Source organism: Castor canadensis, chromosome X (genome assembly GCF_047511655.1).
Source record: "Castor canadensis chromosome X, mCasCan1.hap1v2, whole genome shotgun sequence".
In the NCBI taxonomy this organism is placed as follows: Eukaryota; Metazoa; Chordata; class Mammalia; order Rodentia; family Castoridae; genus Castor; species Castor canadensis.
The window spans coordinates 26,362,357-26,386,724 of record NC_133405.1 but is presented as its reverse complement, the minus strand read 5'-3'; positions in this window follow the sequence as shown (position 1 = coordinate 26,386,724).

Below are 24,368 nucleotides of genomic sequence, written 5' to 3'. Positions count from 1 at the left end.
AAACATAAAAGGGTAACCACTGTTAACTCAAAAGTTAATTCCTTGAAAATATTCATGAAATCAATAAACACTGATATGTTAAACTTTTTGAAATATAAATTAAGAAGCACAAATGAGCAATACCCATTAATATTAACAAAATTAACAAAAGGATTATGGGGGATTAAAATGCTAACAAATTATTTTGTACTTCTCCCTTCAAAAGATGATTCCAAATTCACTTTTGATTCAGTGTGGACTAGGCTTTATGACTCACTTCTACCAAACAAAACAAAGGGAAAGTGATAGCCTGTGACTTTAGAGAACAAAACGTAAAAGGTGCTTCACTTGCTTCTCTCTCTCTCTCTTTCATTGGAGAAAGTAAGATTTCAAGTAAGTCATAGTGATACCTATCCACCTATGCAGAAGCTAGTGAACCAAAAACCAGTGAGGAAAATGATACTTCTCAGCAACAGTGATGTGTGTGAGTTTCCTTGGAAATAGATCCTCCAGCCATGGTCAAGCCTTCAGAGGACATGAGCCTTAGCTGACATCCTGCCTAAAACCTCATGAGGAAGCACTGCATCAGAAATACCCATTGAGGCGTCTCATAAATATGTAACCTTCAGAAGTTCTGTAATATAATTTTCGTGTTTCAACATATAAACATTTATCTTGGTGTGGTGGCTCATGTCTGTAATTCTAGCTACTAAAGAGGTAGAGCTGAAAGGACTGCTGTTCAAGGACATCATGGGCAACAAGTTCACAAGACACCATCTCAAATAATAAAAGATGGGCATGATGGTATGTGCTTTTCATCCCAGATACAAGGGAAGCATAAATAGAAGCATTACAATCCAGGCCATCCCAGGCATATTTTGCAAGACTCTATTCAAAAAAATATCTGAAGCAAAAAGGGCTTGGGGCATGGCTCAAGTGATAGAGTGCCTGCATAGCAAACACAAAGCCCTAAGTTCAAACCCTAGCTCAGCCAAAAAGACAAAAACAAAAACAAAACACAAAAAATCCCATGTAAACTTTTAGGGAAATTTATTATGTTATAATAAATAATTAATACAAGGATATAATGCAAAATAAATGAACATTTAAATTCAAAAAGTTCCCAAAATAAATGAACATTTAAATGCATAAATTCTTTTAGAATAAACAACTTATCAAATTGCAGATGAGAATAAGTAAAATATTTGACTATTCTTGATAACATTTAAGAAAATTAAATCTGTAATTAAAATCCAAAGAATAAATTAAAATCCTCTAGAAAGAGGTGGATTCAACAGTTCTCCCTTCCAAATATTTAAGTAAAAAAAAAAACCTACTAATTTTCCACAAAGATTTTTAAATAATAAAACCATAAGAAAGAGTACTACCCAAATAGTCTCAACATGAAAAGTTGTTATTTCTACTTCAATTGCTATGTTGGTAGCTATTTTCTTTCAGGACTTGAAAGACATCATTCCATGCCATCCTTGCTTTTAAAGTTCCTTTATTGATGATGTGTCTTGCACCCTTCCATACTTCCCTGTCCCATATGCCTAATATTTTACTATTTTACTTATAATATGACATAGATAGGTTATTTTCTCATCTTATCTGTTTAGGGTCCTAAAAACCTCCTGTACCTTGATGAACAATTCTTCCTCAAGATTTGGGAAATTTTCTGCTATTATCTTATTGAATATGTTTTTGATACCTTTGGAGTACATCTCTTCTCCTTCTATGCCCATGATTCATAAGTTTGGTCTTTTAATAGTGCCCCAGGAGTCTTGCATGTTTCATTTTTAGTACTTTGGATCATTTTCTGTATGTTCATCTATCTCATCTTCAATTTGATCCAGTCTACTACAAAGGCTTTCAAATGAATTTTTATATGACGTTTTAAGCTTTGAATTTCCAGAATTAAATCTGATTTTTCTTCAGAATTCCTATGTCTTTGTCTAATTCCTTTTTTCATGTTCTGCATTGTTTTGTTTCATTTAGCCCTTTAATTGAATTTTCTTGGAATTCACACAGGCATTCATTCTGATCCTCTTTCATTTCATTGATCTTTCTTATAATAATTTTTTGAATTCCTTTTCTGGGATTTCACCCACTTCAATATCATTACTGTTTGTTCATGTGGAGTTATTGACTTTTGGAGAAGTCATGTTGCCTTATGTTTTCTTATTTCTTAGAATTTGTGCACCTGAAGCCAAGTCATTGGTTGGGAGTTTTAGCCACCTGTAGTCTTTTAGTTGAAATATTCTCAGTATTCACACAGGACAGTTTAGTGGCTCATAATGATGTACTGTTTCTCACCACTAGGCTGGGGTTATGACTCAGTTGCCCAGCACTTGCCCACATACTCAAGCCACCAGGCCTACTATCCAGCAATACTCAGATTGAGGTAAACTAGCTGAAGTCTCTTGAAGGGTCAGTTGTCTACTTTTGGGAAGAAGCAAGTATCAATGCTTTCAGACTCTGACCAGTAGTTCACCTCTCTAAGTGAGGGAGAAGTCTGTGGAAGGTACATGATTCCAAGGGTCTGGGCTTGGTTGGTATCTGAGACTGACCTGAAAGCTATCACCCCTACAGTGCAGTTCCTAAAGTCAAGTCTCAGTGATTTCAGATCTTGCCAAGCAGTTCACCTTCTTATTGGGAGCAGCAGGTTATGGAAATCATGTGATTTGGTAGGCCTGGACTGGGGACCCTGTGACCCACTTACCTACTTTTCAACAAAGGCAGGTCCTGGAGGCTGAATGCTATGCCAGTCACAAGCTCAGTGCTTTGTTTCCTTACACTCCTCAAGTGATGAGAATGGATACTTACCACAGAGGGTGGTGCCTCCAACTCCCTACCATGTCCTTCACTGTTGGAGCACTCTACTTCTTGATTTTTTCCTGCAAGACCATACCAGACCCTCTCCTTCTCCAATACCACCTCACATGTCCATCTCTTAACCAAACAATAGCAGGGTGTCCCAAGACTCCCAGAGCCAAGGTTATTCCTTGTTTTGAAGCCCAAGAGTGTCCCCATATCAAACAATACATGCTCTCTCATGATGGTGTCTTGCTATAGCTCTCTACAATAAGGGAAGTGTCAACATATTGGGGCTAGCATTCCACACAAGAGCAGTAACTCTCTACACTGGGTTTAAGGTTTGTAGGAAGCGTGAGCATATCTTGCAGTGAGAATTGCCAGTCTGCTTCCAGGGCCATCTGGCTTGTGTTCTGATTGTGTCTTCAGCTTCCCCTCCACCTTTCAGGGAACTGGAATTTGGTTTGAAACTGTTTGCTGCTTATCTCTGATACCTCAGTTTCTCTGTGCTTTTCTTCTATCCTGCCACCTCTTTCAGGATTCCCAATGTTCTTTCATTTTTTTCAGAATACAGGTTCTCCTGGACACTTTTCATTCACAAAATAAAAATGGTGAATCCTTCTAATCTGACATCTTACTGCACATCTCCACTATTCTGTCCTTAAAAGTTTATTTAAAAACCTAATGTTTGTGAAACCAACAAAATATCAAATACATAGGGAGAAATATAAAAACTTATTCATAATATTTCCATACACAAAATTAAATAACAATGTCATGAGATATTATAGTACCTTCAATAAAAGGAGGAAGGGTGTACTACAGTCTTGTACCAAATAATGTCATAAAAATGATAATTTTACACAAATAATGTTAGAAATTCAATTAAATTCTGTTCAAATCCTAGCAAATTTTTATTGATTCTGAGTATCATAGAAATTCAAAGGACCATAAATAGCACAGATGATTTTTAAAAGATAAACACAGCTGAGGTACTCATAAATGAGATATTATGACTTATTGAACCACTATATATAAGATGAAGAGTTTTGGTTCTGAAGGGTTTTTCTCAAAGGAGACAAACATTAAAATCCTACTAGAAGTCCCAGAAACAGATACACATGTAGAAGGAATTTAATTTATGTCAAAGGCAAGATGAAATGTAATACACTTGCTAAATGAATCTTTTTTAAAAAGTGTAAGAGATCTATTAGTCATACATATTTAAAACTGAATAATGAATATTGACATCAATTTCATATCATACAAGAAATTAATCCCAAGAGATTGTACATCTTAATCCTGAAAAAATAAAATAACAATGCCTTTAGAATATAAAACAAGACAGTATCTTGGACATCATATATATTATAAATATGAAAAAATATCAGTCATACAAGAATGATTGACAAATTGGATTATATTAAAATAAAGAACATTTGTTTCTCTCAGCAAAATTTGTTAAAGAGGCTGTCTTTTCTCCATCGTATGTTTTGAGCTCCTTTGTCAAAGATCAGCTGGCTGCAGATACATGGGTTTATGACTGTATATTCTACTCTGATCCATTGGCCTTCCTGTCTGTTTTTGTGTCAGTATCATGATGTTTTTATTGTTATAGCTCTATAGTATGAAGTCAGGTATTGTGATACCTCCAGCATTGCTGTTTTTGCTCAGAATTGCCTTGGCTATTTAAGGTCTTTTGTGTTCCATGTATATTTCAAGATTGATTTTTCTATTTCTGTGCAGAATATCATTGGAATTTTGATAGGGATTATGTTGAACATATAGATTGACATTTTCACAATTTTGATTCAACAATCTATGAGCACTGGAAAGTCTTTTCATCTTCTGACATCTTATTTGATTTCTCTCTTCAGTGGTTTATAGTTTTCATTAAAAAGGTCTTTGGTTTTCCTTCATTAAGTTTATTTCAAGGTACTTGTTCCTCTCAATCCACCATTAAGAGAATAAAAGTGCAGCCTTATTGGGAAGAAATATTTGCTGCACATTTATTGTACTAAACACTCATATTCAGAATATTTAATGAATTCCTGTAAAATAATAAAAGAAAAGTATAAAAGCTCCTAGAAAATTTGGCATATGGCCAGTAAACAGAAGAGAGTCCTAAACACAGTTAAGAGCAAAACAAGTTAAAGAGCCCAAAAGAGAAAACAAAAACAGGTGGCTAGAGTAGGGAATCAGAAATCCTAAGCTCCATGACAACAGAAACCTCTTTGAGAAGTTAGAGCTACACTTGGATATTTCTGATTTCTCCTAGCCAAATAATAACCACCATCACATTAGGTGCAGATAACATTCAAAGACTGACCCTTAAGTCAGCCTTTAATTGCACCTAACAGCTGCAAAAGTCCCATGGGGCACAACCAGCATGGCCTGTCCAGCCCTGGGGATAAGGTCCCAGGCCATTAATCTTTTCTTTTTTCTTTCTACAAATAAGCAGAAGACAGCTCATCAATCAGAATCAAACTCAGCAATATCCTGGACCCCAGCCCACAGAAAGCCTCCCTACACTGCTCCACACAGAAAAAAAAAGCAGACCCATTTCTTCCTTCCAGCTGGCTTCAAAGCTGCCTGTGTGAAACTGCAGAATGAACAGGTGAACATCACGCACCATGCACAACTTCCCTAACCAGCCCCCCAGAAAATAATTCAGTGCAGCCCCTGGGCAGACTGAACCTCCCCTCTCCCAACAAAACTGAAAAAATAAAGAGTGAACTGTAATCTAACAGGAACAGCAGAAGTGGGGTGGAATGCTGAACCTGAACCAGAGAACAGGGGTGGGGCAAGGAGCCAAACTTGCAGTGAACAACCATGGGTAAAGCATCAAAGGCTGAGAGTGGGAGTTGGGCAATAAGCCAACCTCCCAGAGGAGCCATGAGCATCCAGCAGGGATGGAGAGAGGTATAAAATCTGAGAGCATGAGACAAGCTAACCTCCAAAAGTTGCTGCTAGCACCTAGCAGTTATCAGGACAAGCACAAAGGCTGAGAGTGGGAGTAGGGCAACAAGCCAACTTCACAAATCAGAGTAGGTGGTGGATCCTGGAGCCAATCTCTGGGGGAGAAGGCAGCATTCAAAACTGAATTGCTCCAACTTGCTGAGGAAGGAGCTGACCAAACAGAGCTGAAGCTGAAGGGCAATGCAGCTGCTGCCTGGTGAAACAAAAGCTCTGACCACCCTGTACAAGCTGGCAGTCTTACCTCACCTCACAATTCCAACTAATCTTGTGGACACTCACAAGCTAGTCACCTGCTGAGACCACATCAGAACTTCTTCTTGAACACCAATACCAGGATTATAGACACCTGAAGAATAACTCCAGAACTTTTACCAAAAGATTGAACTTTCTGTGGTTCCTGAACCTGGTGGGTTTTTTTTAATTTTTGTTTTTATTTGTCCCGTATTATTAATTTCACCATCACTATTCTCTTATCCTTACTCTTACTCTCTTCACTTTTCTCCTTATTCTGTGCTACAATCCATTGTTCTCCCTCCCATTTACTCTTTCTGCCCCTTCTCATCCACTCTTTCCTCCCTCTTCACCTCCCCTTCCTATCCTTCCCCACCCTGTCACCACACTACCCCTCCCTCCTATACACTCACCACCTGCTGACTAGCCTACAGTACCAACTGTATACAACCCCAGGACCCTGCAATCACTGACACAAACACTCTCCACTACAAAAGAAATACACCTAAACACATACAAGGGCCACAAAACACAGCAGCTCCCATATCTCTTCACCCACTCACCTACCCCTCTTCTCTCCCCTCCCCTTTTTAGTGCCACCTTTACCAATTCCCACAAATCTATAACTAGCTTAATAACAATTACCTGCTCCAACTCCCACTGTTTATAGATATTATCATCAAGGGGGTTTCTATGTAATGTATAAACAACTGGTCTGGCATTGAACCTGTGAATTTGTAATTGCTAAATTACATGTCCAGGCCAGAGACAGAAATAGCACATCAACCTAGCTAACAAGTCAGTCACAACACAAAAATTAAATTAAAGAAAGAAATAAGGCAATCAAAACCACCAATTAGCCTATCAAAAACATAGTTGCAAAGCACCAAGTGAAGAAATGGGAAGAACAAGAAGGCATGGAAACTACTCTCCACAAAAAAAAAAAAATCCAATACAAGATTCAGTGGGAAATGAAGAAAATGGATACCCAGGTCCTGACTTCAACAAAACAATGATAAATGACACTAAGGATCCCAGTGACACTAAAAAAAAAAACCCTCAAAGAAGAAATTTTAAAAGGTATCACCAAGAAATTCATGGAGAAGATACTAGACAGGGTTAACCACAATGTAGAAGATGTACACAAGAAATTTGAAGACACTAAAAATAAAGAACATTAGAAGGCACAGAAATGAATGACCTCAGAGAGGACTTCAACAAACACCAAACTGAAACAAAAGACACTATAAAAAGGGAGATATAGGAATTAAAGATGACAACACAAAATATAAAGGAGGAATTGAACAAAAAAATGGAAAAACTCAGAAAAAAGAATCAAGCAGAAATCCTGGAAATAAAAAGGCCCTTTAGTCAAAGAAAAAAACACAGTGGAAGGTCATGCCAACAGAACAGAAAAAGTGGAAAACAGAATCTCAGTACTCAAAGATAAAAGAGAAATTAAAGAAAAAAAAAGAAGAAATCTTAGTCAAAGATCTCAAAAGCTATGAAAGTAACATGAAAGAACTCAGTGACTCCATCAAAAGACCCAACCTGAGAATCATGGGCATTGAAGAAGAGGTGCAAACAAAGGGATAAGTAATATATTCAATAAAATAATAACAGAAAATTTCCCAAATCTAAAGATTTGCCCATTCGGGTACAGGAAACCTCCAGGACACCAAACAGACTTGACTAAAATAGAACCTTCCCATAGCATAGTATCATTAAAACAACAAGCACAGAGAAAGAATGTTGAAGGCTCTAAGAGAGAACAAACAAATAATGTATAAAGGTAAACACATCAAAATAACAGCAGATTTCTCAACAATAGCCTTAAAAGCAAGAAGGGCATGGAGTGAGGTATTTCAGGCATTGGATGAAAATAATTTGAGCCCTAAGATACTCTACCCAGCAAAACTATCATTTAATGTTGATGGAGCAATAAAAATTTTCCAAGATAAACAGAAATAAAAACAATACACAACCACAAAGCCACCACTACAGAAGATTCTACAAGAAATTCTGCACACAGAAGATGAAAGCAAACAAAACTGAGTAATCAGAGAGTAGCATTGATTCAACTGCACATAATCAAATCCTTAAATAACAAAAACAACAAAATGGTAGTAGTCACCACATACCTATCAATATTAACACTGACTGTCAATAGACTCAACTCCCCCATCAAAAGACACTGTTTGGAAAACTAGATTAAAAAGGAAAACCTGATAATCTGCTGTTTAAAAGAGACCCATCTAATTAACAGAAATAAACACTGGCTTAGGGTGAAAGGCTGGAAGAAGATTTACCAAGCCAATGGCCCCTGAAAACAGGCAGGAGAAGCAATACTTATCTCTGACAAAGTAGACTTGAAACCTACATTGGTCAAAAGAGATAAAAAAGGACACTTCATACTAATAAATGGGGAAATACATTAAAAGGAAATGACAATTATCAACCTATATGCACCCAATGTCAGTGCACCAAATGTCACCAAACATACACTAAAAGTCCTAAAAGCACATATAAACTCCAACACAATGGCAGTGGGAGACTTTAATATTCCTCTATTGCCAACAGATAGGTCATTCAAACAAAAAATTAGCAAAGAAATCCTAGAACTAAATGACACCATAAATCAAATGGACCTAATTGATGTCTATAGAATATTTCATCCAACAACAGCACAATATACATTCTTCTCAGCAGTCCCTGGAACTTTCTCCAAAACTGATCATATCATAGAGCACAAAGCAAGCCTCAGCAAATATAAAAAAATAGAAATAACTCCCTGCATTCTACATGATCACAATGCATCAAAACTAGAACTCAACAACAAAAACAGCAGCAGAAAATACACAAATAATTGGAGTCTGAATAACTCAATGATTGCTCAATGATCACTGGGTCATAAAAGAAAGAAGAGTGGCCATTGTAAATGGAATTGTTTTCATACATTCTTTTTCTGTTTGCTCATTGTTAGTGTATAGAAATGCTAATGATTATTCTATGTTGATTTTATATTCTGCTACCTTGCTATAGCTATTGATGATGTCTAGAAGCTTCTGAATAGAGTTTTTTGGGTCTTTAAGGTATAGGATCATGTCATCTGCAAATAGGGATATTTTGACAGTTTCTTTACCTATTTGTATTCCTTTTATTCCTTCTTCTTGCCTAATTGCTCTGGCTAGGAATTCCAGTACTATGTTGAGGAAGACTATAGAAAGTGGAGAGATCTCCCATGCTCATGGATTGGTAGAATCAACATAGTAAAAATGTCGGTACTCCCCAAAGTAATCTACATGTTTAATGCAATTCCCATCAAAATTCCAATGAAATTCATTAAAGAGATTGAAAAATCTACTGGTAAATTTATATGGAAACACAAGAGGCCACGAATAGCCAAGGCAATACTCAGTCAAAAGAACAATGCTGGAGGTATCACAATACCTGACTTCAAACTATATTACAAAGCAATAACAATAAAAACAGCATGGTACTGGCACAAAAACAGACATGAAGACCAGTGGAACAGAATAGAGGATCCAGATATGAAGCCACACAACTATAAGCAACTTATCTTTGACAAAGGAGCTAAAAATATACAATGGAGAAATAGCAGCCTCTTCAACAAAAACTGCTGGGAAAACTGGTTAGCAGTCTGCAAAAACTGAAACTAGATCCATAAAATATCAGACCCCAAACTCTTAAGTTGATACAAGAAAGAGTAGGAAATACTCTGGAGTTAGTAGGAATAGGTAAGAACTTTCTCAATGAAACCCCAGCAGCACAGCTACTAAGACAGCATAGATAAATGGGACCTCATAAAACTAAAAAGCTGTTCATCAAAAGAAATGGTCTCTAAACTGAAGAGAACACCAACAGAGTGGGAGAAAATATTTGCCAACTGTACATCAGACAAAGGACTGATAACCAGAATATACAGGGAACTTAAAAAACTAAATTCTCCCAAAACTAATGAACCAATAAAGAAATGGGCACGTGAGCTAAACAGAACTTTCTCAAAAGAAGAAATTCAAATGGCCAGAAAACACATGAAAAAATGCTCACCATCTCTAGCAATAAAGGAAATGCAAATTAAAACCACGCTAAGATTCCACCTCACCCCTGTTAGAATAGCCATCATCAGCAACACCACCAACAACAGTTGTTGGTGAGGATGCGGGGAAAAAGGAACCCTCTTACACTGTTGGTGGGAATGTAGACTAGTACAACCACTCTGGAAAAAAAATTTGGAGGCTACTTAAAAAGCTGTACATCGATCTACCATTTGATCCAGCAATACCACTCTTGGGGATATACCCAAAAGACTGTTACTCCAGAGGCACCTGTACATCCATGTTTATTGCGGCACTATTCACAATAGCCAAGTTATGGAAAGAGCCAAGATGCCCCACCACTGACGAATGGATTAAGAAAATGTGGTATCTATACACAATGGAATTTTATGCACCCATGAAGAAGAACGAAATGTTATCATTCACTGGTAAATGGATGGAATTGGAGAACATCATTCTGAGTGAGGTTAGCCTGGCTCAAAAAACCAAAAATCGTATGTTCTCCCTCATATGTGGACATTAGATCAAGGGCAAACACAACAAGGGGATTGGACTATGAGCACATGATAAAAGCGAGAGCACACAAGGGAGGGGTGAGGATAGGTAAGACACCTAAAAAACTAGCTAGCATTTGTTGCCCTTAACGCAGAGAAACTAAAGCAGATACCTTAAAGCAACTGAGGCCAATAGGAAAAGGGGAACAGGTACTAGAGAAAAGGTTAGATCAAAAAGAATTAACCTAGAAGGTAACACACATGCACAGGAAATCAATGTGAGTCAATGCCCTGTACAGCTATCCTTATCTCAACCAGCAAAAACCCTTGTTCCTTCCTATTATTGCTTATACTCTCTCTACAACAAAATTAGAAATAAGGGCAAAATAGTTTCTGCTGGGTATTGGGGGGGAGAGGGAGGGGGCAGAGTGGGTGGTAAGGGAGGGGGTGGGGGCAGGGGGGAGAAATGAACCAAGCCTTGTATGCACATATGAATAATAAAAGAAAAATGAAAAAAAAAAAAAAAGAAAGAAGAGTGGAAAATATAAGGTTCTTGAAAGCTAATGAAAACGAAAACACCACCTACCAGAACCTATGGGATACAGCAAAGGCAGTCCTAAGAGGAAAGTTTATAGCCATGAGTGCATATATTAAAAGGATGGAACGATCTCAAATAAATGACCTAATGCTACATCTCAAACTCTTGGAAAAACAAGAACAAGCAAACCCCCAAATAAGCAGAAAGATAGAAATAATAAAGGTAGGGGCCAAAATTAATGAAATAGAGAACAAAAAACCATACAAAGAATCAAGAAAACAAAGAGCTGGTTCTTTCAAAAAATAAACAAGATTGACAAACCCCTGGCAGATTTGACTAAAATGAGGAGGGAAATGACCCAAATTAGTAAAATCAGAAATGAAAAAGGAGAGATAACAACAAGCACTAAGGAAATTCAGGAAATCATCAGAGACTACTTGAGAACCTGTATTCCAATAAATTGGAAAATCTTGAAGAAATGAAAAAATTTCTAGATACTTATGACCATCAAAACTAAACCAAATGGATATTAACCACCTAAAAGATCTATAACATGTAATGAAATTGAAGCAGCAATCAAGAGTCTCCCAAAACAGAAAACTCCAGGACCTGATGGATTCTCTGCTGAATTCTACCAGACCTTCAAAGAAGAACTAATACCAACTCTCCTTAAACTTTTCCATGAAGTAGAAAGGGAAGGAATACTGCCTAACTCATTTATGAAGCCAGCATTACACTTATCCCAAAACCAGACAAGGACACTTCCAAAAAGGAGAACTACAGGCCAATCTCCTTAATGAACATTGATGCAAAAATCCTCAATAAAATAATGGCAAACTGAATCCAACAACATATCAGAAAGATCACTTACCATGAGAAAGTTGGCTTCATTCCAGGGATTCAGGGATGGTTCGTCATACACAAATCAATAAGTGAAATACAGCATGTTAATAGAAACAAAGACAAAAACCTCTTGTTTAGCTCAATAGATGCAGAAAAAGATTTTGATAAGATGCAACACCACTTCATGATAAAAGCTTTAAGAAAACTAGGAGTAGAAGGACTGTACCTCAACTTTATAAAGGCTATATATGACAAACCTATAGCCAACATCATACTTAATGGGGAAAAACTGAAACCATTTCCCCTAAAGTCAGGAATAAGACAAGGGTGCCCACTCTCCCCACTCCTATTCAACATAGTCCTGGAAATCACAGCCAGAGCAATAAGACAAGAAGAAGAAATAAAAGGAATACAAATAAGTAAAGAAATAGTAAAAGCATCTCTATTTGCAGATGCTATGATACTATACTTCAAGTACCCAAAAAACTCCACCCAAAAACTCCTAGACACTGTAAACACCTTCAGCAGCAATGTACCAGGATACAAAATCAACTTATAAAAACCAGTAACCTTTCTATACAACAACAATGAACAAATGGAGAAAGAATATAGGAAAACAATTCCATTTACCACCGTCTCAAAAAAAATCAAATATCTAGGAATGAACTTTAAGGATGTAAATGACCCCTACAAGGAGCACTACAAACCACTGAAGAAAGAGATCAAGGAAGACTACAGAAGATGGAAAGATCTCCCATGCTCATGGATTGGCAGACTCAACACAGTAAAAATGGCTATACTACCAAAAGCAATCTACATGTTCAATGAAATTTCCATCAAAATCCCAATGACATTTTTCACATAGACTGAAAAACCTACCAGAAAATTCATTTAGAAACAGAAAAGATGTCATAACCAAGGCAACACTGAACAAAAAGAGCAATGCTGGAGGTATCACAATACCAACTTCAAACTATACTGCAGAGCCATAGCAATGAAAACATCATGTTATTAGCACAAAAATAGATATGAAGACCCGTGGAATAGAATAGAAGACCCAGATATGAATCTGCACAGCTATGTCCACCTTATTTTTGACAAAGTTGCCAAAAACATACAATGGAGAAAAGACAGCCATTTTTGGGAAAAAATGGCTATCTACCTGCAGAAAACTGAAACTAGATCCATCCTGGTCACCCTGTAATAGTATCAACTCAAAGTGGACTAAGGATCTTAAAATCAGACCTAAAACCTTGCAATTAGTACACAAAAGAGCAGGGGATAACCTGGAAACAATAGGTATAGAGAAGGACTTCCTCAGTAAAACTCCAGCAGCCCAGCAACTAAGAGAAAATATGGACAAATGGGACTATGTGAAATTTAAAACCTTCTGAACAACAAAAGAAATGGTCTCTAAACTGAAGAGACCCACAGAGTGGGAGAAAAGTATTTGGCAGCTATATAAAGGATTTCTAACCAGAAAATACCGGGAGCTCAAAAAACTAAACTACCCCAAAATTAGTGAACCAATAAAGAAATGGGCAACTGAACTAAACAGAACTTTTTCAGAGGAAGAAATCCAGATGGCCAAAAAGCACATGAAAATATGCTCACCATCCCTGGTCATAAAAGAAATGCAAATCAAAACCAAACTAAGATTCCACCTCACTCCTGTTAAAATAGTTAACATCAAGAACACCACCAACAACAAATGTTGGCAAGGATGCAGGGAAAAAGGAACCCTCATGCACTGCTGGTGGGAATGTAAGCTAGTGCAACCACTTTAGGAAACAATATGGAGGCTTCTTAAAACAGTAAACAGAGGTCTGCCATATGATCCAGCAATAACACTCCTAGGGATATACCTGAAGGAATGTGACTCCACCTGCACACCCACGTTTATTGCAGCACTATTTACAATCACCAAGCTAGGGAAGCAACCAAGATGCCCCACTACTAAGGAATGGATTAAGAAAATGTGGCATTTATACACAGTGGAATTTTACTGAGCCACAAAGAAGAATGAAATTTTGTCATTTGCATGAAAATGGATGGATCTGGAGAACACCATCTTAAGTGAAGTTAGACAAGCACAGAAGGCCAAAAGTCACATGTTGCCCCTCATATGTGGAATATAGACCTAAAACAAATGCAATAATATTATTTGACATGGGTCACACACTAAGAGGAGAACATGCATGGGAGGAATAGGGAAAGGGAAGGAAACCTAAAACTTGAATGTGGTTGATGTGCTCACTGTAGAGGAGCAAATAAGTTAATCTTAAATAGCAGAGGCTACTGTGGGAAGGGGACCAGGAAGGACTGAAGAGGTCTGGCAAAAATGAACCAATGTGGGTTGTGATACACAGGTTCATGGAAGCAAAGCTTGTAATCTCTCTGTATAGCTATCTTTTTATCTCAAACTAACAAAAATGCTATGTCTTTCTTCTTATCTCCTATGTTTTCTCTTCAACAAAATCAGAGAACAAGAGGGCAGAACAGATTCTGCCTGGAAGCTGGTGAGGGGGGTGGGAAGAGTGGGGAGCTGGCCCAAACAATGTATACACATGTAAGTAAGTGTAAAAATGACAAATAAAAGAAAGGGAAAAAGCTTACAAAAAATAAAATAAAGAACCAAAAAGATAGTATTATACACACATGCTCTTTATGACTGAATGGGAGTTCCTCAAAAAATTAAACATAAAATTCTCATATGATCCAACAATTGTAGTACTATACACAAAAGAATTAAAAGTAGCAACTTGAACAAATATTTGTACACCCGTGTTCATAACAGTATAACTGACAATAGCCAAAAGGTAAAGACTACAAAAATATACAATGACACATTGGTGGGTGAAGAAATTATGGTATATATGTTTAATGGAATCTTACCCAATCTTAAGAAGTGAGGAAATTCTGAAACATGCTATAATATGGATGAAGGTGGAGAACAATACAATAAGTGAAATAAGCCTGTCACAAAAGGAGAGATATTGTATGATTCCACTTACATCATGTACCTAAAATAGTCAAATCTATCCACACAGAAAGTGGAATAGTGAGTACCAGGAATGAGCAAGAAGGAGTTCTATGAATTTATCATTTGCTGGGCACAAAGTATGGAATAATGAAACAAATCTGGATATGGAATGTGGTGATGATTGAACCAAGCTGTGACTGTACTGAATGCTACTGAAATACACACTTAAAACTATTAAAATAGACATTTTATTCTTGTGCACATTTGAATACAATAAAAATTAAAAATAAAAGGATATGAATACCAAATATTGAGGAGAATATAAAGCAAATGGAATTCTCATACTCTGCTTATAAGTTGGAAGAATCCCTTTGGAATTATTTTAGCAATATATATGAAAACAGGGCATAGACATTCTCTATGATCCAGCAATTCTACAATTTGGTACACATGCAACTTAAATGAACCAATGCATGGGGCATCTTCTGGGGTCCTAAAATGTTTTTCTTGATCTGAGTAGTAGCTACATTGGCTATACGTTTCAGAGGATTTACAGAGTTCCACAATACTGTCTGTGCACTTTTCTGCTTGTATGCTGTACTCTAATAAAACGCTTTCTTAAAAATCAAACATCTGGGATTCTGAACAATGTAAAATGCAATCTGAACATTTCCTTTCATCCACTCAATCATCTAACAGAACAAAAAATACTTTCAAGAATTTCTTCCTCAGTAGAAATGGCTGAAATAGGCCAAGGCAAAATCTCTTGAAAACCAATCCTCCTGTTTTTTTTTTCACTTTTGAAAAGCAAGTAGCAAATTTTGCATTTCTGTGGACTTAGCCATTCACACTTGACCCTATGAATTATTATGGTGGCATTTTCCCTCAGTATGCAGTCAACTATTAAATTTACATAAAATCCACTGACAATGGAACTAAATTTATTTACAAAATAAATGTGTGTGTGTTTGTGTGTGTGTCTGCACTGTGATGGGTCAGCAATAATAAGGAATAAGGAAGTTTATCCACTTTAATCCTCTAAGTATAAAAAAAGTTAATAAAAGTTTCCAAGTATTAAAAGCATGGATATATGTTATAACACAAAGTAATGGCAATTTTGCATGATAAAATAAGTTAATCAAGTCTAACCTAATTTCATTTTGTACTTTTCTATAAACAAACTTATGTACAGAAAATTATGTAATTCACAACTTTGCATTTCAGACCTATCCTGATCATAAATTAAAATAAATGATCACAAGGTGTTCTGCCCAGCCTAAATTCTCTTCAATAATCAAGCAAAACTAATTTTAAAAAAGAGTGAGAAGAGAAATTTTAAAAATTGGGGAGTAGAAAAATTAGGAAAGGAGAAAAGAGAAATAATGGCAAGGACAATTTACAAATAGGTCAGAAGGAAGAGAAAAGAAAGGTGGGGATGAGAAGAAGTAGTTATTGCAAGAAAAATAAGAAAAGTGGCATCAGCAAGATGGAAGATTAGGAGTTTTCTATCACATCTCCCTACAGTTCACCAATTTTGACAGTAGCTCTCACATGAGAGTGACTTTGCAGGAATTTGGGAGTTCAGTGCAGAATGTCCACAACAATATTGGATCAATAAATCTATCAATAGATGCAATAAAGAGCATAAGAAGAACAAATACACTTTACTCACCTATTGCATAACCCAAGGCAGCCCAGCTCAGTGACAAAAGAGGCCCCCTCTTAGTCCACAATTTCTTCCACAACAGAAACTGGCAGTCTAGTAAGCAAGCAACTGACTTCGGGAGCTGTGTGGGACACTGTGCAACAGGGTCACCTCTTCCTTCAACTAGAATACTGAGGGAATTTGCATGGCAGAGTGATTGTGAAAAGCTTGGAACAGGTGAAAAGAGGAAGAGATTCATCAGGATGCAAATTCAACCAAAGGCTCCTGACTTCTTTACAGATTCCTTCAAAAGTGTCACTGAGCTACTTTGAATAATTTTCCTGTAGCCCTCACCAACTGGATCACAGGTAATAATGCTCTATATACATCATCTTTACTCATGCAGTGACTGAGGTCACTCTGCACATGTTCTTCAAACTCTGGTGAGCACTCAGAAGCATGTGTACTCACATACTTAAATTCTGTGAGATGGAGATGAGACATGCAAACTTGAACACTTGAGGACACTGCCTTAGTGGGGAAAAATATGAGACTCTCAGAAACCAACTTAGCTTTTCAAGATCAAGAGGAGGTGTACAATCTTAGGTATGCTATTTCAACTCCTCAGAAGGTGCAGGAAAGTTGGCGTGAACACATCCATACAAAAGCTCAACAAGAGAGCCTCAGAATCCCAATCCCTAGTCTGGCTGACTGGTGAAGACATTTCTCTTTCAAACCCAGTCAGAAATGACTGGATGAGGTAACCCTTTCTTCAAACACAATATGTCAAGATAACAACAACAGCAAAAAAAAACAAACATGAAACCAACAAAGGAACAAAATAATTTTGTAGTAATTGGACCACCCCCAAGTCTTGGCAATCTACAAATTGCTGATAAATAATTCAAAATAATTATTTTAATGAGTCTCAGAAAGCTTCAGGAGAACACAGATAAAGAGAAACAGGAAAATAATAAATGAACAAAATGTGGAGTTCAAGTAATAGATAAAACAAAAGTATGTAGCTGAAGATTTCAATGAATAAAATAAAAATTTTAAAAGAAAGCATAAAGAGCAGGTTTCATCAAGCAGAAAAAATTTTGTTAAATTCAGAAAGGTCTGTTCAGTAAGTGGAGTAAAAGAGAAAATAGACTGAAAAAGAATGAAGAAATCTTATAGGCTATATAGTATACCATCAAGAGAAATAGTGTATGCTGTATGAGATTACCAAAGGAAAGGAGAGAGAAAGGACAGAAAGCTTATTCAAACAAATAATGGCCAAAAACATTCCAGATATGGGAATACATAATTTGCATGAAGGTCAAGGGCCCTCAGACAGGCTCAACTCTAAAACAACCTCACCAACACACATTATAATAAAAAATTTAAAGACAGAAGTATAGTTGTAAAAGCAAGAAAAAATTACTCATCAAATATGAGGAAACCATGTATGATGGTTACCCTTGATTACCAACTTGATTGGATTGATAGATGCTTAGGAGATTATTAAAACACATTTCTGAATGTGTCTATGGAGACATTTCCAGAGATGTTTGGCAGGTAGAAAAGGAACTGAGGGGCCTGGCCTGAATGTGGGCAGCACTATCCAATAGGCTAGGGGCCCAGATGTAACAAAAGAGGAAGATGGCAGAAGCCCACTAGTGCAGGCTATTCCCCTCTATCACATTCTGCTTTCTGATTGCCATGAGTTGAGCAGTTTTGTTCCAACACAAACTTCCACCATGAAGCTTTTCCTTACCACAGCCCCAGAAACAATGTAGCTAGCACCATGGACTAAAACCTCAGAAACTGTGAGCCAAAATAAATATCTCATTTTAAATGGTTTCTGTCATGTGTTTGTAACAGCAACGAAATACTAATACATCATTATGAGACTGTCGGCCATTTTCTCAAAAGAAATCTTGCAGACCACAAAAGAGTAGGATGCTATATTTAAATCAGTGAAAGCAAAAAAACCTGCCAACCAGGATATTTATTCAGAAAATCTATCCTACAGAAATAAAGGGGAGAAAACATTCCTATACAAATAGAATCTGAGTAAACTCATGACATTCCTTGTGGGAAATGTTTTTAAAAGGTGTTCAAATTGTCTTAGTGAGTCTGTCTGAGGGGACTACAGGAGGCAGGACAGGTAAAGAAAATGTTAGAGAATGAAAAATATTGCAGCAGTGAATTGTTGAATATTAGGGAGCATGGGGATACAGAAAGAGTAGGTAATGATGGGGGGAGGATTAACTTGATAAAAGCACAATATATATATAGGCCTGAAATACCAAGGTGAAAAACTCCCAATGGCTATCAACATACACTTATAAAAATGAAAGACAGGAGAGGGAAAAATAGGTCTTTTCTGGGAGTGGGTAGCAGTAGGAGATGGGTGGGCACAAGCAAAGGGGAAATGAGGGTGAATATGGTGGATGTATTTTACATCCATATATGAAAATAGAAGAATGAAACCTGTTGAAATTGTTCTAAGAAGAAGGGGAAGGGGGAAGAGGGAGAATGATGGAAGAGGTAAATCTAACTAAGATATAAGTACATATGTAAATATCACAGTGTATCCCCTGTACAACTATTATATATTATTAAAATAGTTTTTAAAAGGGATTGTTCAAGTTGAACCAAAAGGATGCTAATTGGTAACATGAAAATATACAAAGTTCACTAACACAAGTAAATACATAGTCAAATTCAGAATACTTTAAAACTGTAGTGTTAGTGAATAACTCATTTTAACTTTAACAAAAATGTTAAAACAGTAGAAAAAGTATAAAAATAATTGTAGCTACAATGATTTGTTATTATATACACAATATAAGATGTAAAATGTCATGAAAATACAAAAAGTGTGTAGTAGGACAAAAGTGAATAGCTTTCATAGATAGCCAAAGTTAAATTAAAATTTTATCAGCTTAAAAGAGACTATTACAAGACATTTTAGATAAGTCTCATGGTAACCAAAAAGCACAAATTCATATTAGATAATCAAAACATAAAGGAATCAGAGCATATCAGCATATAATATCATGAAATCGCAAAGACAATAACAGGGAAAGAGATGAATAAAAGGAACTTTAAAAAGGCATAAAACTTGCAAAATAGTAACAGGAAATCTTCCTGTCAATGATTACTTTAAAAGCAAATGGATTAAATTATGTAATTAAATGACACAGAAAGGCTCTCAGAATTAAAATCAAAGACCCAATTACATGTTATCTACCTCACTCACTGTACTTTTAAGGAAACACTTTGGCTCAAAAGGAAGGGGTGAAAACTAAACATCAACTTTAAGAACTATAATAAGAGTAGGAAGCCAGGCGCTGGAGACTCACACCTGTAATCTACCTACTCAGGAGGTAGAGCTGAAGAGGATTGTGGTTCAAAGTCAGCTCAGGCAAATAGATCACTAGACTTTATCTTGAAAAAATCCTTCACAAAAAAGGGCCAGTGAAGTAGCTCAAGGTATCAGCCATGAGTTCAAACTCCAGTGTTGAAAAAAAAAAGACTACGAAAATTATTGCATAATGATGAAATGGTAAAGAGAATATGCCAAAAGTAAATATATATGAACCTAGTATCAGAATACCTAAACGTATGAAGCAAATATAAATAGATCATAAAGGAGACATAGAAAACAACATAATACAGGGGAATTTAACATTCAACGTTTTACAATAATAGATCGTCCAGATTGAAAATTAAGAAGGAAACATTGTATTCAACTACATTTTAGAACAAATGGACATCCAATAGTATCGGAATACATATTCTTCACAGACAGAAGTGGAAAATTCCTTAGGATAAAACCTATATTAGGTCAATGAAAACCCCAGGACCAGATGATATTACTTGCAAATTCTACCAAACACTTGAAGAAGGATTATTTCCAGTCCTTCCAAAATATTGACAAGGAGGAAAAACTTCCAAACTCATTTTATGAGGCAAGATTTTACTCTGACAACAAGTCCAGAGTAGGACACAAGAAATGAAAATTATAGGCCAATAATCAACAAACATGTAAAATCCTCAACAAAGTATAATCAAAGTGAATTTGACAGTATGTTAAAAATTATGCACCACATTCAAGTGATATTTATGCATGGAATGCAAGAATGGTTCCACTCATGAATATCAAAAAATGTGATACAGCACATTAAAAATATCATCATCATCTCAACAGAATCAGGAAAAGCACTTGAAAAGCTTAAATATCATTTTATGCTTATAAACACACCAACAATTAGCTTAGAAGAAATACACCTTAATGTAATAAAGGTCATGTATGATAAGTCTATTGCTAACATCACACTTAATGATGAAAAGCTATATATGAAGAAGTTGAGATGTCCATTCCACCAACTTTCATTTAACATAGTCCTAGAAGTCCTAGACAGAGCTATCAGGCAACGAAAAAAGAAATAAAAGTAGTCAAATTAAAAAGGAAGAAATAAGAGAATGAAATACTTGGTTATAAAAACTGATAAAAGATGTATACAGTAAAAACTATAAAACAGTGGTGAGTCAGATTGAAGAAGAAACAAATAAATGAAAAGATATTTCATGTGTATTGATTGAGATAATTAATAATGTTAAAATGTCAATACTATCCAAAGCAGTCTACAGAGTAACTCTAATCTGTATCAAAATTTCAATCATATTTTTAATAGAATTAGCAAAGGCAATCATAAAGTTTACAATGAACTTCAAAAGACACTGAATAGTTAAGGCAATGTAAAGAAGCAACAAAAATTGGACATATTACATTTCCTTTCTTTAAATTATATTACAAAGATAAATAAATTAAGACAGTATGGAACCAATATAAAAAGAGACATATAGACCAACAATACAGAATAGAGAGCCCCAAAATAACCCATACATCAATCTTTCACAATCAGTCTTTCACAAAGGTACTAAGAATATACAATGGGATAGGATAATCTTTTCAATAAGTGACATGGGGAAAACTGGGCATTTATGTGCAAAAGAATAAAGTTGCTTTCTTATGTGGCACCATATATTAGTCAGTTTTGTGTCACCAGGTCAAAATACCTGAAGTAATTAACTTTAAAGGAAGAAAGATTTTTTTGAGGTCAAGGTTTAAGTCTATGCTTGCCTTGCTTCATTGCTTCAGGGTCTGTGGCAAAGCAGAATGTTACAGTAGGGAGTATATGGTAGAGCAAACTTGTTCACCTCATGGCAGCCAGGAAGCAAAGAGAGAGAGGAAGAGGTCAAGGTTTCAATATCTCCTTCAAGGGTATGTGCCTCATGACTGAATTTCTTCTACAAAGCCTTACTCCCTAAATGTTCCACCCTTACCCAATAGTGCCACAGGCTGGTGAGCAAAGCTTCAATACATGGCTTTTGGGAGACACTTAATATCTAAACCATAAAATACCATATATAGAAATCTAGTCAAAATGGATTGAACATTTAAAATGTAAGACCAGAAACCCTAAAACTCTTAAGAGGTAAACATAGAGCAAAAGTTCACTGTTATTGATCTTGGTGATGATTTTTTTCAGATGTGACACCCCCCCCACACATACAAGGCAATGAGAATAAAAATAAGCAAATAAGTCTAAATCAAATTTGAACATTCTATACAATAAAGTAAATCATCAACAAAATGAAAATGCAAGCTACATAATGGAATAATATATTTTTAAGCCATATATCTGATAAGAAGTTAATCTCCAAAGTATATCATGAATGCATACAACTCAGCAACAACCAACCAGCAACAAAATGAGCAAAGGGCCTGAATTGACATTTTCTGAAAGAATACATATGTAGAAATGCCCAAAAAGTTTATGAAGTGATAGTCAAAAGCATTAATAACCAAGGAAATATCACTTTACATGTGTTAGGATGATTGTCTTCAAAATAATTAAAAATTAATCACTGTTGATGAGGATATAAAGAAAAGTGAATGTTTGCACATGGTTTGTGGGAATGCAAACTAGTATAGCCATTATGGAAAATAGTATGGAGGTTCTTCCAAAAATAAAAAAAGAACTACTGTGTGATCCAGCATTTCAACTTCAGGATATATATCCAAAAGTAATGAAATCTTTAGCTTGAAGACATATCTGTATCACCATGGTCATTACAGCATTTTATTCATAGTAGCCAAAATATACAAACTACCTAAGCGTCTTGTCAATGGATCAATAGAAAAAGAAAATGTGTTATGTATGTCTCTGTGTGTACGCTTGTGCTATGAATAATGGGATATTTTTTAGCCTTAAAAAACAAGGATATTCTGACATTTGGACTAATATGGATGAACCTGAAGGGTATTATGCTAAGTGAAATAAGCAGGCCATTAAAAAACAAATATTGCATGATACCACTTATATTTTTAAAATGGTCCAATTAATAAAAACAGTGGAAATAGTTTTGCCAAAGGCTATAGTGGGAAGATTTTAGTCAATGCGTACAATACTTCAGTTACAAAATGAGCAAGTTCAAGATATCTAACGTGTATTATGGTTCCTGTAGTTAATAATAATGTATGGTCTATTTGAAATTTGCTAACAGATTAGATATTAAATATTCATTCCAGAAAAAAAACTATGTAAGGTGATGGGTATAATAATTAGCTTGATTATGATAATAGTTCATAATCCATATGTATATCAATTCATCATATGTAAACATTAAATATATTCAACTTTAATATTTTAATTGTAGCTTAGTAAAGCTGGGTGGGGTAATAAACAGGAAAAGAAAATAAAATGAAACAATCAAACCAGTTGGAAAAGAAAAGGTGTTGAATAGGAAAGAAAGTACTCAGACGTGTTAAGTAAAGCAAACACAATATAACCTGCAAAGTAAAACTCCAAACTAAATCATTATCAACTTTTTTTGTACTTCATGAAACAATTGTCCTAAAACTTTTGCACATCCCATACTACCAGCCCTGACAAAGAACACAAGGCTCAATTCTCACTGCATACTTTTCAAACTATGGTAACACTTTTTGCTTAAGAGGCCTTGAGAAAACACAAATTAAGAAACCCATTAGGAAACCAAGAGATAGACACAGATATCTGTCACAGTCTGATCTCACAACTTATTCTTAGGACACTAAGGATACAAAAAAAAAAAAACCTCACAATCAATGCTTACCTTTTAAGTCCAGCAGATCTATATATCTACTATAAAATTTATGGTAAAAGTGATAAACACAAAAATATCCTAGCAAGAAGTAGTTTCTATCCCGAACAGCTTCATTTTATGAATGAAAGAAGAGTACCACGTAACTTTTGCCTTTCATGTGAGTTCACTTCCACTATCTCATTTTGTATTAAGGGATTTCAATTTAGAATCCAAAAACCCAAACCCTAAGCACAGATAAATACAGAAGTTATTATTGGCCTTACAATGGTGATTTTTCCTTTCACAAAATAATTAATAGGAATGTTCTTAAAACTGCATATTTTGGTATTGGTTTACAGATCATTAACTCCTTCGCAGAGAGTCTGAGAGCAAAACTTATAGACATAATTGTCTGAATACCAATTCAAAATAAGGATAAATAATTGCAGAAATAACAATGGATTTCAACAGAAAAATAGAAATTGGATTTACCAGAATGGTTTACCATTCAAAACTTAGAAATGAGGGAAAAATAAGGGAAGCTATTTTATGACTAATAACTACAGAAATAATAGGAAAGACAGGAGAAGGAAAAGTAACATCAAGGCAAGTTTTAGAGAAATTCTGAGGCTACTACAAATGTCTAACAGCTTTTCAT